The 17,095-nt window shown below is 39.1% G+C and overlaps 1 pseudogene across 1 annotated transcript in view; it reads left to right on the top strand.

Annotated features, from left to right (window-relative positions):
* Positions 1 to 17,095, top strand: part of LOC144377990 (sorting nexin-21 pseudogene) — a 25,188-nt pseudogene extending 8,093 nt beyond the window's left edge. Inside the window, exons 2-4 of the transcript XR_013439375.1 lie at positions 8,434 to 9,945; positions 12,947 to 13,202; positions 16,998 to 17,095. The product of XR_013439375.1 is annotated as a sorting nexin-21 pseudogene (transcript). The remainder of the gene's footprint in view (positions 1 to 8,433; positions 9,946 to 12,946; positions 13,203 to 16,997) is intronic.

The following is a 17,095-nucleotide window of genomic DNA, read 5'->3' as shown; positions in this document are numbered from 1 at the left end:
TTATTTAGGTTGTATTCCAGCTGGAGACAAGTGCCCAAATGTGATTTTGAGCAAAAATTGGCAAGACCAAAAGGAGGGGCATTTTTAGAAACAAGTGGCCTATAATACAAATTGTCAATGTCATTAAAGGATGAAATAGCTCAGGGTGGGTCCAACTGAAGGGGGAAGCAGCCCAATGCAGCTGTGCTGATGGGAAAGAATGTGCTGCTGTGGATGTTATTGGAACTGTTGATGAAACTGAAAAGTGGGTGAAAATTATTTGAAAGTGTCATCCAGGTTAGTTTTCCTGAATTTCTTAGTTGTGCAGGTAAGTTGTATAAGTAAGAGAATGTCCTTACCATTAAGAATTACGTACTGAAGTGTTGAGGGATCAAGGGGCATCCAATTCTCAGAGAATTCAGAAACTAAAATGTGTGCATGTGCATGTGGAAAGAGCTTGATGAGGCCTTTGGGGTGAGATGCGAATATGTAGTAAATCTGAGTAAGGAGTTTGTAGGAGTTTCATGCAGGATTCTTGCAACTTCTCTGTCAATTTGAAATTGTTTGAAAATGAATTAAAAATAGTAAATTGAGGGCTGGGGTTGTGGCTTAGTGGTAGAGCACTTGTCTAGCACATGTGAGGCACTGGGCTTGATCCTCAGCACCACATAAAAATAAATAAAGGTTAAAAAAATGCTTTAAAACTTTTTTTTAAAAAAGTGGTAAATGATACAAATGTACAGCTCTAACTAGTGCAATGAAATAAATAATGACACATTCCTTTAGAAGATGCAGATTATTAGATTTTATCAAAAGTGATCTCACAGAGATTCAGGGAGGGGCAGGATCCAGGTGTCTTTGAGGCCAGATAATATTTCATTGAAGGGATTGAAAATCTCAAAGTCTTAGTCTGTTGTCTGGATTGCCAGAACTTTACTTTTTCCCCCTTAATTTTTTTTTACAGAAAACTTCCATATATTTAAAATTAGAGTATTACAGTGACCCTGCTGTGGGGCATCTCTGGATATAGGTTGTTTTGATGTAGACTGAAGTAGCCATCTTTGTATAGTTCCAGAACCTCAGAGTTTACTACATGGATTTGAAATACTTTTACCTTATGTAAGTGGTCACAAAAATCTGAATCATCTTGATATTCTGACACTAAAGCAAAATACAGGAAATCTAAAAGAATGTGGAAACAGGATTAGAGGTGTCTTTTGAAATGCAGTATCCAGTTTTTAGGGCTATTAAGATGGAGTCACATTTTGACTTTTTCATAAAGAGAATATTAGAGTGTTATGTGTTGAATTGAGGCCTTCCTGAGGCAAGGGTGGGGAGATATGTTGAATTGCCAACTCCCAGTACTTTAGCTTGTGATCTTATTTGGAGAAAGAGGTTTTACAGAGGTGATAAATTAAGATGAAGTCATTAGGGTGGGCTTTGATACAATAGAACTGTGTCTTGTAAAAGGAGAAGTGGACACAGATACACTCATGTGGAGGGAGGTGATATGGAAGAAGGTACTGAAGGTGACACAAGGGGACAGGGCTGTCTAAGTTAACAAGAGTGTGGCCTGACAGTGTCTCTCTAAGTGCCCTCTGAAGAAGGCAATTCCTTGATCTGAGACTTGTGGTCTGCAGAACTGTGAGACAGCAGGTTACTCTTGTTAAAGCCTCCTGGTCCACGGTACTGGTTATGGCAGCTTTGGTAGCCCTTTTCTGATGCTATATCAATACTGTAGCTCAGTGGGAGAGCTGGTACCTGGCATGTGTAAGGCCCTTGGTTCCATCCCCTGTATCTGTTCCCCACCTATAAAAGAGGATAAAGGATTATTTGTCTCATGTTTCTGTGGGTTGGAAAGTCTAAGAACGTGGTGCCTGCATCTGATGAGGGCCCTCTTGCTGCATCATAACACAGCACTTGCTGGGACAGAGCAAGTTTGCCAGCTCAGATCTCCTTTCTTCTTCTTGGAAAACTACCAACACTCTCCTGGGGACCACACCCTCAAGACCACATTTAATCCTACCAAAGGCTCTTGTACAAATGTCATCAGTATATGACTTTGGGGATTAAATTTTCAGTGCTTGAACTTCTGGGGGACACACTTAAAACACAGTGAACTTACCAACACTCTCCTGGGGACCACACCCTCTAGACCACATTTAATCCTACCAAAGGCTCTTGTACAAATGTCATCAGTATATGACTTTGGGGATTAAATTTTCAGTGCTTGAACTTCTGGGGGACACACTTAAAACACAGTGAACTTACGTGCATGCACATACACATAATGTGAGTGCTTGCTCAGCAGATACTGCTTGCTATGGGTTTTACTTTTAGAATTTCTGCACAAGAATTTACTTGATCAGAGGTTCCACTGAAGTGTCACTTTGTTGAGTGCTTGGGCTCTGGGGAGGTGAGCTGACTGAGTCTGGCCCTCAGCATTGGTCTTCCCAATGAGGGCCAGCCTAGCTGGAGGAGGAATATGCCATGTGGAGCAGCTGGGGTTGTGGGCAAGGACTTCAATATACCCCAACCTGACATGGACATCACTTGGCATTAGAGGGCACCTCTGTTTTCCTGGAGAGCATGTTATCCTGTGCTCACCCTGGCATTCACTGGGCACCCCTGCTTTCAAGGCCTGTTCTCTGGATGTCATTGATCAATTGCCCATCTGCTCCTGAACCCTTCTCTGGCTTTTATCTCAGGAGAGATTGGCCTTGATTAGGTTTTGGTACTTTGATTGAGGTGTGTGATTCCACAGTGGGGTCTCCCAGATATCAGAGCTGGACAGGAGGCTCCCCAGAGATCATGCTGGTGGGAAGACAGCCTCATGGCACCTCCATGTCCTCCCAAGGCCTAGCTCCCTGATGTCAGTACTTCTGCCTGACTTTTGGCTTTTCCTTCTTTTATAGGGACCTGGGCAAAAGCAAAGACAAAAGCCAATAAAAGCAAGGATCCTTACCAGGATGGGATTATGGGATTGTCAGCCTGTGTGATTTGGGGGCTGTTAGCCTGTGTGATTTATGCAGGACCTGGAAACATTTGAAGTAGAAGCTTATATAGATAACTCAAAAAACTGATACATTTTCAAAATGACCATTTTCTCTAAACCCTAATTTTGAGACATTAGAATCTTCCATTTTGATTTGACTCCCCCAATCTGCTGAAAATGTTTGTGTTCAAAACAAGGTGCCTATTTACTGTAAGGCCCTGGGACAGAAGCATCTCTGTGGGGACAGTGCTGTTCCTATACTACTAGCTCTTCTAAGTTACGTCTACATAAGATGAAGAGTCAGATGCCCTTGGAAATCTCCACTCACTGCTGTCTCCAATGTGAAATATTGCTGTTGTATATTAAGATTGCTGAAGCAAAAATTAGTAGGACCAGGTGTAATTTTCTTCTCTGGCATCATTGTAAAATATTCAGTAGTCATTGAATTAATTATCATTAATAATTTGATAAACAATACTTCTTTATTATATATTTTATTTATTTATTTGTTTATTCATTTTTTATGTGGTCCTGAGGATCGAACCCAGGTCCTTGCCCGTGCTAGGTGAGCGCTCTATCACTGAGCCACAGATCCAGCCCCAAATAAATAATACTTCTATAAAAAAACTTTATGAATTCTGAAATGCTTCCAAACTACATGAATTATTCACAGATATTTGTTTTTAACACGTGAGAGGACAACAATTGTAAACACCATCCACTTCATCACTTAGGGAAGAAAAAAACCAAGATTGGTGCAAATAAGCATATAAGAACATCTGAATATCAGAATCACAGTTAGGCTAAAGTAATTTTTATTTCTCAGCATAATTACCACTTATACAGTGATTCTATGAAAAAAGAACTCTCAGTTTTAGTGTGCACAGGTGCAAATGTACTTAACGTTAGGTTTTTGAAACATTGACATGTTTTCTGAAGGAAAATCTCTGATTAGCTGTAATGTACTTTAGAGAGGAAAAAAAGCATAATTATTTTTCATCACTTAAACTGATTTCAGATCAGACTGTTAGGAATATTCTTGCAGGTATTTTTATGCATCAAATTCATTTTTATGAAAACCTTAAACCTTGTCTCAGTATTTGCATATATTGTAAGGCCATTTTCATCAATAGCCTGTTGCTTATCCTGACATAAAACAGTTTTACAATATTCAGCTTCTGATTTTTTAAAAAAGTTTTTATCTACCTATCTACCGACCTGCCTGCCTACCTATCTACAAATATTTATTTTTCCCAGGTGAAATCTTAGAAATTTGGAAATTCCTGCAGCTGAGAAAAATATATTTGGCTTGATCCTCCCAATCTAAGTAAGACAGTAAGAGAGTTTTCCAGGCCCCTGACCCCTTTTAGAATTACTTAATCTGCCTATCCCCTCAAATGAAAAACAATTCTGGACAGACTTCCTTGGTTGACTACAGTCCCTCAGTAATACATTTGTTCTTACTTTCATCAATACTTTGAAATTCTGTGCATACAAAATTGCATATAAATAGTATCTTTCCTGCATGCATTATTTTCTGAACTAGATTTAAAAATTTTTCAGAATATGCATGTATTTCATTCCTCAACACATCAAAATGGAACCTATTCTCTGGATTGAAAAAGAGAATGTATATAACCCCTCCCCCCCCCGAACTTTGACTTTTATTGCTCCTTTCACAATGACAGTTTGAATGCCATCCGGTGCCTATTCTCAAGGCTCACTCATAGAGTGTGTGGACCAGGAAGAATATCTGGATTCGGGAGGAATTTTGTGTACTTAAGGATCATTTCTGTATTAGTAGGAAAGAGTTTGGGGACTAGTTTGTAATTCCAATATCTGTCATTCCTGATGGCTGGTGACATATGGAGGTCTCTGAGAACTTGTGAACATGAAGTGTGCTCACCCCACTTAACGGGCTTTCCATCCATAATCAAGCAGATTCCCAGTGTCCTAACTACTTTGGACTCCAGTTCTGAACCAAAGGAACTAAAGCACTGGCATAATTCCAATGGTCTAACATATACAATAGAGAGGATGTAGAATCCCTATTACAGCACATTCCAAATTCATAAGCTTGGCACACAGAATCCATGTTATGCAGAATCCAGCCCCACTGCATCCCCGTCCACCTGTGCCCTTACTTGCCTCTAAAAGTACATGCTGTGCAAGAATCTCACATTGTCCCTGTATGCAGCCATCCTATGTGGGTAGGCTTTGCACCATTTAGCATGACTAAAGCTTAAACCACTTTGCCAGATTAAACTGTTTAATTCCATAACTCTCAAACCCCAGTCCAATATACAATGGAGAAGAGCAAGGGTGATTTCTGAGATCTTGTATGTTTTAATTCACCATGGATTGGAGTGATATATTATGATTATATTTTGCCATAACAAGGTCCAAAGGGGCACATGACTCTTGGTTCTAGGCTAGTATATTTACTTCATACACATAGGGGACTTATGCCAAGTTCAAATGAAAGCACTTTTGTTTTTACATCTAGAGCTCCTTTCCTATTTTAACATTGTATTCAAGAATTACTTTATACATCCAGCTTCTGGCCATTGCCTTAACTCAGATATGTCATGCATTTATCTGGATTCTAATGTTGCCTGTAAAATTATTTCTCAATGGTTAAGAATTCACTTTTAATTATAAATAATGTGGTAACACTACAAGAGCAGTTTCCATTTAAGTGTTGCAGGATAGCAAATTAGTGCCCATCAATTGAAACTCTTTTTAAATTGCATTTGGTATGAACTTAAAAACAATAATTGATTTTATAATTAATGCTGTCTCAAGTTCCCTTCAGTGGAGTAGATTCACACAGTAGTGTTTCCTTTTTAAGATCACAGCATTTGTGAACTGCCTTACATATTTTTGAGAAAAAAATATAGTATCTGAAGTCCAAATGACTGAAAACATTTAGCTGAATACATACTTGTTTGTTTATTATAAAAAAAAACCCTTCTTGTGAAGTATCTGGGTTTGAACTTCCAGAAAACCTGGAACAAACACAAAACCTGTTTTTCAAGATTTATTTAAGATTTTATTCCAAAATCTATGAATTCAGTTAGAAATAAAAGTTAATGCACTGGGGCTGGGGTTGTGGCTCAGCCATAGAGCACTCAACTAGCACATGCAAGGCTCTGGGTTTGATCCTCAGCACCACATAAAAATAAATAAATAAAGGTATTGTGTCCAATCTCAACTAAAAAATAAATAAATATTTTTTAAAAAGCACTGTGGATATAGCTCAGTGATAGAGCACTTGCCTAGCATGTTGAAGGCCCTGAGTTCCATTTCCAGTACCACGCACAATTAAAAAAAAGGAAAAAAAAAGTACAAGCAAAAGAAAAAGGCTATGATTTAAAAGAGTGTACTGGGGAAGAACTCAAAATTTTAACCAACTGAAGTTTTTTTTTTGTTTGTTTGTTTGTTTGTCTTTCCAGTTACATGTCTAAGAGCCTATTTGGCCTGGCAACAGAAAGAATCAAGTATATTGCTTCCTGGTTTTAAAATAATGCAAAATCTTGTTATTCCACAGAACCTCTAGAAAATCAAAATTCTGGAGGAAGAATTGTTGCTGTCTTCTCACTGACTGTCCTGTTCAGCACCTTATGAAGAAAAGGTTTTCAGCCTGCTTGAAAGGCAAATTTTAATCATCCCAATTCTTATTTTCACCTAGCCACTGAAAACTTCTATTCAAGAAAAGTGTTATTACGTGTAACTACTACCACTAAGAGGAAGAAGCTAGGCTCCACTGTTTGTGGATTCTCCCCAGTTTGATCAAACTGCATAAAACCCATTTTTCTTTTTTCCATTTTTTTTTTGCCTATTTGTTATGCAGGCAAGTAGATGAATCCAGCCAGCCAACATTCAGGCAAGGTTCATGGTTCAGGCTGCCAGAAGGAAGATTCCAAATGAGCAGTATGGTTCTAAAATTATAACCAATATCCCTTAAATGAATTGCCAGGTACATTTTACAGGATCAGCATACTTTTGTAAAGAACCAGTATATAACTTTATTTCTTGGCTTTTATCATATTTCTTGGCACACAGTAGGTATTTAATAAATTCTTCCTTCTTGGATTAAACTGACCAGGACTTCAGTTGGAGAGTATTTTGTACAAATCTTAAAATTTTCGTATCTAAGTTATGTCAACTGTGACATATATTGAATTCAAAACATTTAAAAAACTGAATTCATTGTAAAAAGAGAACAAAGGGGTCTTAATTTTCCAGGTGGGTGTGTAAGGATAAGTGATAAGTGGAGGCAGAAAAGCAGACTGAGAAAAGGGTTTCTCTCCAACTACCAGGAGAGGCTCCCTCTTTTAGAATGCATTACTGAAGACATTCCTATCCCTGCTTAAATAAGCATGTTAGTAAAATTCAACAAGCCACCACATTCAGAAATGTGAATTCTCAGAAAGAATCCACAAATTAGAAGTTGAGGACATATCTGAGTTAGAAGAAAATAATGTCTGTAGATTTGTCAAAATTGTACAATTCCGTGCAGTAAAATTCAAAGAAACAGGCACAACAATGGTTTCTCTGATGCACACAGCCAGGAAAGTCTTTTCTACATGCTGAAACATTTGCCTATATAGGAGTCAGAATTCAAGAAACCTCTGGCTAAAGGGCTGAAGGGTAGTGAGACTGTACCTGGTTAGCCAACCCCAGGACCCCAGCATGAACCTGGGAACCCTGAAGGTAAAGCAATAGTCCTCAAACATGGAAATGAATGTAAGTCACCTGGGACATTTTAAAAACTAACAATTCCTCACCTCCTCAACTGAAATTTTGACTTGCTAACTGAAGCTTACTCTGAGCCCCACCAAACCAGGGCACTTAGGGTTCAGTGGAGGCTATTTTTGTACTAAATACTCAAGGAAGTCAAACCATGAACTCCAAAGACGGAATTGCACAGATTTGGGTCCTCAATCCCCACATCTCTGCAGTGATGGACTCTTGGACTAGGCAGGGGAGCAGCTCCCTGCAACATATGACTTTGCACAAGGTTAGTCTTGGTATCTAAAGTGTGCTCTGTGGTTGAGGTTGGCACTACTACTGGACAGAGTGGGGCAGTGAGAAGACACAATGCAAAACCCCAAATCCCAGTCAAGGGAGTTCTTGGGAGTCACAACTGGGACTATTGGCTGTTGACTCTTTATTAGTAATGATTTTGCCCTTAATACTCAGTTTTAAAGATTTTTAACTATCCATAGCTCACCAGCTGGAGAATTATCCTGATTGCATAAATTTGATATAGCAATTTCAAAGGGCATACAATCTGTTAGTCTAAACGCAAAAGTTACTGGATTCCATAAAACTCTCAAATTCCATATTCAAAATGTTAAAAGGCAATCAAGCATGAAATTGAAAAAAGTTTTTGTTCACAAACTTGTTCACATGAATAACCAAAATTTTGTAACTGTCAAAAATTCTTTTGGCAGGGGTCCTCCTCCTGCCCCAGCCCTGGACCTAGTGTAGTCCACTACCCCCAGGATGCCATGGCCTCCTAGCTCGGCGGGGGGCCCAGAGGCTGAGCAGTTCCCAGAGACCTCCTAGCTGAAGGATGACGCTGCCGAGGAACTGTCCTCCTGTCTCAGCTGCACCCTCAGCTTCACCAGCGCTGAGCACCACAAGGAGGCCCGCCTGGACTCCCAAGGACAGACACTGCGAGAAGACAGAACAGACTCCCCCACCTGATGGGCAGCGAGGCAGTAAATTCCTGGTCCGGGAGCTACAGGATTTCTGGAAGAAATCCCAATACACTCTGGTATCCCGGCAGCTGCTCTTTGAGGTGACCAGCACCAGTGTAGTCAAGGACCCTCCCTCCTACTCTATACCCTCGCCATGATGTGTCCAGGGCCACCAGATCGCCAGCCAGCCCAGATCTCTTGCAGCTACTCAGACTTTAAGCAGCTGCACCGAAACCTGCAGCTGAAGTTCTGGGACCAATAGATGCCGTCTCCTTCCCCCGTGAGCGCCCGCACCAGAATTTTACCGTGGATACGATTGCCCGCCTTAGCAGAGCCTTTGGACAGTTTTTTTGGGCCCCCTACAAGCCGTGCCTGAGCTACGCCATGCCCCAGACCTGCAGGACTTCTTCGTGCTGCCAGAGCTGCAGCAGGCACAGAGCCTCACCTATACTGGCTTCTATCCTGAGGCCCTGGCACTCTAGGCCAATGCATGACAGCTCCAGACCCAGCTGGATGCCCTCCTGGGGCCCAGACCATTCTCTGCTGACCCTAGCTGGGCTGGCTGTGTGCAACCAGGAGCTGGAGGACCCTGTGGAGGCCTGGGCCTGCTGTGAGAAGGCCCTGCAGCTGTTGGGAGAAAAGAGCTCCCATTCTTTCCTGGCACCCTTCCTAGAGGCCCATGTCCAATTCCCCTGGTGCCTAGGTCTGGACAAATGCCACTCAGAGTCCCTGCTCCAGGCCCCTGTGCCATCCCTCAGTCTCAAAGAATTGCTGCTCATCAAGGAGGTGCTGGGCTAACCCTCACCTAGCCTTAAAGCCCCTGTGGGGAGAAGGGCTGCCCCAGGATTTGGGGAGCAGGGGACTGAAGAGGAGGACATGGAAAGCAGCTAGAAGGCTGCAGGGTTACTGAGAACCCCCAGAAGTTCCACAGAGAATTTGCAGTGGACAGAAGAAATTTTGTTTTGACTTGGGCTGAGGACAAGCTTTGGCTGGGGATTGGTACCCAGGGAATGGTACAAGGAGGAAGTTTGACACAGCCCCTCTAGCTTATTCACAGCCAGGGGCCATTGCCCAGGTCAGGATTAATGTGTTCTTTTCCATGGGCCTCTAAGCCATCAAGTCAGCCTGACTGAAGTCTTGCAGTTGAGAGCCAGAGGAAGGGCTGTATTTCTGGCCCAAAGAAATTAAAGACCAGCCACTCCAGGAAAAAAAAAAAGAATTCTGTTAATTATGGTACAATAGAAACCCAAACACATTTCAAAGGTGCATATGTATATTTGTGTGTGTGTGTGTGTGTGTGTGTGTGTGTGTGTGTGTATGTATATACATATATATGTGTGTGTATATCTAATAAATGCTAAATTAACTTAATCATTATTATAATCATGTTGATTTAATCATTCCACATTAAAAATATTGTACCCTATAAATGTATACAATTATTATTTGTCAATTAAAAATAATATAATTTTAGTTTTTTTTTTTGTCACTGTGACCAAAGTACCTGACAACAACTACTTAGAGAAGTAAACATTTATTTTGGCTCATAGTTTTAGAGGTTCAGTCCATGATTAGCCAATTCCATAGCTCTGGGCCCAAGGTGAGGCAGAGCATCATGGTGGTGGAAGGCATAGCAGAGGAAAGCAGCTCAAGACTTGACAGCAGGTAGGAGAGGGAGAGAAAGCATATTTCTCTTCCCAGGTATAAAATATAAACCCCATAGTCATGGCCCCAGTAACTTACTTCTTTCAGTCATACCCTAACTGCTGCCTGCAGTTAGCACCCAATTAATCTATATCAGTGGATTAATCCACTTATTAGATTACAATCCTCATACTGTAATCATTTCACCTGTAAACATCCTTGCATTGCCTCACACATGAACTTTTGGGAGTCATCTCAGATCTAAACCATAACAAATATTAATTTTAAAAACCATAGTTTTATTCTATAAATGTTGCTCCAAATGCTACCTCATAGAGCAACATATTTATTGTGTGAATAAATAATCTATTTTGAATAAACTTTAGATAAAAATTTTACCCTGCAATACCTCAGTTTTCTCCAGTAAAAATAGAAGGAAATTATTTAATTCCCTCTCTTTTATATTATTGTAGAAATATTGGGAAATTGCTACACAAAGTTTTTAAAATGTAGAAAAGACCTGAAAGAGTTCTGGTGGTCATTTATGTAGAGGGACATTTTTCTAAGTGACCATATGACTTTAAATACAAGAATTTAACAACTGTACTATCATATTTGGTCCATAAATTTATAACAACTTGAATTTTCAGGATAAGACAAAGGCTGCATGAGAATTTGTTTTCATTTTTATTATCTTAGAATGAACGTTTGGTAATTTGAGCATTTTGATTGAGGAGAATTAAAGCAATATAAAAAAACATTCCAAAGCTAGACTCCCTATTAAGCTAGAGACTCCCTACTTTATACTAAAATAGGAAAAAAATGTCATTGCCAAGATATAGGTATTTGGTGTTTCAAATAATCAACTAGAACGTTCTAAAACTGTCCATATAAATTTTCTTGCATTGTTTTGTGATATAGATGTACTTCTGTCTGTTGCTTCCTCCCTGTCTCCCTGCCTCCTTCCTTCTACTTTGAGAAAACCAGGAACAATTCCCTGCTAAATGTGGGCATGTTCCTGGAGAACAGACTCCTGTGAGGCGCTCCATCTGGGAAGGCTCTTGTTTCTAATGAAGCATATGATTTTCCTCAGGGCTGTGTCTTGTGGTCACAGTCTCTTCATGGAAGGAAAAACTGGATTTGGGGACTATGATATGGTTTTATGTCAGCTGCTCAGAGCAAGTGCAATCAATCCATTCCTAGCAAGAATATTTATAAATGAATTCGTCATAAAATATCATTTCCTTTTCAACCAAAAAGGGACAGTAATTTCTTTGATGTATTAAAGAAATGCATAAAAATCTCATAAAGAAAAAAGGAAGAATTTTATTTTATTTTTAGAATTTGGATTCATATGATACTGAAATTTTTAATTTAACTAATTTATGGGAAATTATTTCTAGTTTAATACACTGGGTTATTGTCAAAAAAAACCTTAGTTTTCTGACTTTTCTACCATCTAGCCAACAGGCAGAGTGGGAGGATTCAGGGTATTTCACCAACCGGCCACAAGATTCTCTGTCTCTGATTTTCCCTAGAATGCTTCTGCTCCTAGTATGTAGTACCCCTCCAGACATCAGACTCTCATTATAGCTCCTCTATTTAATGCAATGTTTACCTGAAATTATTTAAATAGTAATAGAAAACTAAAAAATTTCCATGAAACAATCACTTCCCTTAGACAGGTGTACATATGCTTGTAATCCAAGGAGCTCAGGAGGCTGAGGTCGGAGAATTGGACCACACCTATTTTTTGTACTCACTTTCTTAATTGTATTTTTGGATCTGTAGTTTCTTCTTCCAGTCACCATTATATTTTCAGCCTTCTGCATATTCCATGTGTTAATTTACTCAGTCAACAGGTTTTTAAAAATTACAGCACATTTGCTATATAAGTCAATATGCAGGTGGGAATTATTATTTGGATAAACCTAATTATTTCCACTTTTATTTAAGAAGAGAAAAACCTAATATTTTTGTTATTAATTTTATACCATTATATTATTAATTGGATATACTAATATTGTTGCTCAATAGTAGATGATAATACACTTATTTTTCTTCTTTGCTCCTCCTATGTAAGCATCTCAACTATATATTTGCCTTGCCAAAATAAGCCCAAAGGATAAATTTATTGAGAGAGATTTGGAAGAACCAGTTTACTCCAACAAAATGTATTTTTGATTATTTCAAAGGCTGCTAAAAATAAAATGGCAAGTGCCTGGGAGTAAATATTTGAAAAACATCCAAATAATTTGTGACTTTTTCAGTTTTTTTTAAAAAAAATTATAGTTGCATATGGACACAATACCTTTATTTTATTTATTTACTTTCATGTGGTGCTGAGAATCAAACCCAGTGCCTCACATGTGCTATGCAAGTACTCCACCACAAAGCCTCAATCTCAGCCCCATCTTTTTTAGTTTTTGTCCAAACTCATGAAAAAAATAAATAAATTGCAATGGTAATATTGAGAGTCACTTAATTTGTTAATGTTTTTAAAGGAAACTTAATTGACCAAATTGTAATCCCACAGGTCAATTAATTGTACCACAGAGTAAGTAGAAAGGGAAAGACTGTCTGAATTTTCATCTATGCCTGTGTGCATCTGTGATTGCAGGTGCTCAGAAATTATGAAGGAGTTTACACTGTATGTAAGACATGGCCCCAGGTGCTGGGGAGACATAACTATGAATGTGGATGGTGACAGAAACTCGGCTTGTCAGAGGTGCCTGAGCTGTAAGAAGACATACTGGAAAACTTACCAAGGTGGAACAGCAGCTCAGAACCAGAGAGGAGGGAATAGAGATCCCACAGAAGGAACACACTCCAAACCACAGGAAGGCAAGATGTTCCAAGAGTCCACTGGGGGTGGGGTGAGTACAGACTTGTAAAGGGATGCCAGCGTGGCTGTGTGGTTGTGGTTGAGGCCAGGCTGGGAGCAGTGGTAAAGAGAAGGGGCCTTTCAGGGAATGTGAGGGTGTTTCATGAGATGTGAATGAACATGTGAGTCCTGCCCAGGAAAGTAAGGTCATCAGGTAAGTAACCTTTAGCAAGATTACAGTAGCAACAGGACAGCAAATGGATTAAGAGATGAATTGGAGACAGGAAAACAATGAAGACAACAGTGTAAGTACCAGAGATATGGAGAGACTGAACAAGCCTGTGACAGGATGATTGAAGAAAACCAGAGCAAATTCAGGAGATGGAACTCTACCCCATCCTTCATCATCAGTCAGTGTTGTTCTCTCTAGGGACCCACACCAATGTCTCCTTGCACATTAAAGTGAAGATGGCATCCCTGTAATAGAGATACATTCACCTAGAGGTTAACACTCACTAACCTATCAGGAATGTTGCAGGATCCATGTTGGTGGCCAGACATCATATGTTGTACAAGACTTGAAAAAAATAAAAACATTCTGATAACAAGCAGCACATGTACCCAGGGTTTATTATCCTGACACAGACAATTAGACAATGTCCTGGAGAGTTTCTTCCAGCTCATAGAAAATATGTGAAGTTGAAAGAAGATTTAAGCTGCTTATGACAAGTTGATTAAAACAGCTAAAATCTGAGGGATTTTATTATTTACAGAGATGATATTCTAGAAAACCAAAATAGAGCAATATGCTATAGTAAGACTTTCTGACTTTGTACAGACATCTTTTTAACATCCCTATTTTGTAATATTGTCATAATAGCATAGTACTAGTGAAAATATTTCTGATAATGTAAATACCTAGTGCCAATACTTTGCCCTAAAATATTGTTTATTATTCTACATAAGGTTATGGACTATGTTTCTGATTTTATTCTTTAAGTCAATAGGAGCTAAATTAGCTAAAATTCATTGAGAACTTACTTCTAGGTTCCAGGCACAAGATTATACACACACACACACACACACACACACACACACACACACACACACACATATATATATATACACATACATACACACACATATATATATATACATACATACATACATATATATCTCCTTTATACTAATTCTATTAGGTAGGTATTACCTATATTTTCAGAGATGGGGAAACAGACACAGAGAGGAAAAGTAAGTTACCTGAGATTACACAGATGGTGTGAACCTGTGGAACCAGGCATCTGCTTACACCCACACCATTCCTATCAGAAAGTGTGATTCATCATGTTAGCACATCATGAAATTGCTGCTGGAATCATCTCTATAGCCTCCATTATACCCCATCTATGGAATTCTGAAAATTAAATTAGAAAGCATCTTCATTTAAAAATAGAAATACTCTCTAAGCAATATCATCAGCATGTTATGGTGTCAGTAATGGTTTTGTTGAAAATGACCAGCCAGGAACAGACTCATAATCCCCCAGCACAGACCAGCAGTGTAGAGTCTACATAATGGGAACTTCCTTTTGCTCTGACTGGTTAAAGGAAAGTCTGTGGTTTTCAATCCCAGAGGCAATTATAGCCCAAGTAAATTTAGCCTCCTGGGTATCAAGGAGTGAAATGGATACAATGACCATGCTGAAATGTAATAACCTTCATCCACCTGCACATCCCCTGCCCTGCATTTTCCTTTCTGGTCCCCAGCCCCACCCTGGTTTTTCTCAGGCTTGTACATCTTGTATTAGATGCTGCTTTGAGTACCAATTAGACAATGCAAACCAGGATTCTGGATAACTATGGTTACACACTGCTCCCAGGCACCCTTGCCACACTGAGTAGAATCTAGCCTGGCTTAGATTCAATTTGGAGTCTCAGGTGCCTGGATACAATATTTTTGCCTAATACTATTCTAAGTCCTTCTCTTTCTGCTCTTTGGTGTTGGGGTGGTTTGCTTGACACTGTTCTTTCTCAGCTCCACTTCAGGTGCTCCTTCACCATTAGTAACATGTGCCATGATTCTTACGAATGCTTTGGACTAGAAATTATGCCATGCATTTTACTACTAAAAAGGAAATGAATAACTCAAAATTAGCCATCTGACCAATGGGTCAACAGTTGAAAGTTCAACTACAAAATATTTCAACTACAAAATATTTATGAAATTCACATGGGAATTCTGCATTTCGCACACATTTTCAAATAGCATATTTAAATACATAGTCATATGTTGCTTTATGATGGGCACACATTCTAGGAGGTAAATCCTTAGGTGATTTTTTATCATTGTGCCAACAACATGAAAAGTGTATTTACACAAACCTAGATGGTATAATAGGCTATCATACTCATAGGCCATATGGTATAGGCCACTGAGCCTTGGACACAAAGCTGTACAGCATGTTACTGTACTGAATACTCTAGGCAGTTAAAGCACAATTGTATCTGTATATTTCAACATTAAAAAAGGTATGAAAAAAATTCAAGACCATAAGAAGTTTTTAGTTCCATCATAATCTATGGGACTACTTTCATATATGCAGCCGTCATTGATGGAAATGTCATTATGGGGTGCACGACTCTATTAGTTTCTTCAGGTATTGGGTAGTTACTTACTGAGTACCATTAGTGGGCCACCACTGAGACAAAGACATGTGGTTCTGTTTCAGAAAGTTTAGAATCTGAGAAGCAGACACATAACCAAACATCTTTTAAATAATCAGATAATCTGAAAACAAATGCTTTTCATAACATATTGAATTATCTAGTGAGTTGGTGCACTGTGATTTCTTGTCAAGGTGATATAGATGAAACGCCTGGTCAAGGATCAGGTCACAATAAGTTCCTGGTTCTACCACTAGTCGGTTGGAAGGAAATAACTCCTGTCAAGATTGTTGATTCTGAGGCCTGGCTGGGGTTGTGGCTCAGAGGTAGAAGCATGTGTGAAGCACTGGGTTCAATATTCAGCACCACATAAAAAAACAAATAAATAAAATAAAGGTATAGTGTCCATCTACAACTAAAAAAATACTTAAAAAAATACTGAACATCTCATATATGGGAAAAAAAAAGATTGCTAGGTCTGTCCAGATCATTAGGTAAGACCAGTCTTGCAACATGAGTGAAAAAAATGAAAATGGTATTTGGGGATATTACTTTGCAAATACATATTGAAAACTCACTATCTCCCAGATATTCTTTGGGGACAAACAAAACAAACATTAAGTCTGATTTCTTGGGACTTGATATGAGGGAATAAACAAATTAGTGCTTTGTGTTTCAAATGGCAATAAGGGCCAAAGTCTAAAATAAAGCATTTTCTCAGTCAATGTGGTTGGGCAGTTTGACCTTGATCTTGGAGATGCCAAACAGTATTTTGCCTGAGGTCCAGTCAAAGTAATAAAGACAGAGCTGAAAAGAGGTTGACCCTGATGGCAAAATTTCATCACTTGGACCCAACTTTGAAATAAGTGTTATGATTTGTAAAAATAATTTGAGTTAAAGATTTCTCTTGTTTGCTTAAGTCCATCTGGTTGTGTTTCCTATCTATTATAACTGGGAAAATGCTTGCTAGCAAGTTTGTAACTGTAAGGTACTTGTTGCTGCACTTTGAGTGAGTCAACCCCTGGAAAATCCATGTTGAAATCTGATTGCCACTGTGTTGGGAGCAGGGCCTTGAAGAAGCTTAAGTTGTTAAGATTGGAGACCGTCTTCCCCTCAGAAGTAGGTTTTCTCCTGAGGAGATTATTAAGAAGCAAAGCTGACCTCATATTTGGTCTCTTCTCCAGGAATACACTTGCCCTTCTACTTTTCTGCTATGTTATGATACAGCACAAGGCCCTCACCAGATGTGGACACCCAATCTTGGACTTTTAGGCCAAGAACT

The sequence above is a fragment of the Ictidomys tridecemlineatus genome, chromosome 5 (genome assembly GCF_052094955.1).
Source record: "Ictidomys tridecemlineatus isolate mIctTri1 chromosome 5, mIctTri1.hap1, whole genome shotgun sequence".
In the NCBI taxonomy this organism is placed as follows: domain Eukaryota; kingdom Metazoa; phylum Chordata; class Mammalia; order Rodentia; family Sciuridae; genus Ictidomys; species Ictidomys tridecemlineatus.
Note: the sequence above shows the minus strand (reverse complement) of the source record. Positions and strands in the feature narration are given on the sequence as shown.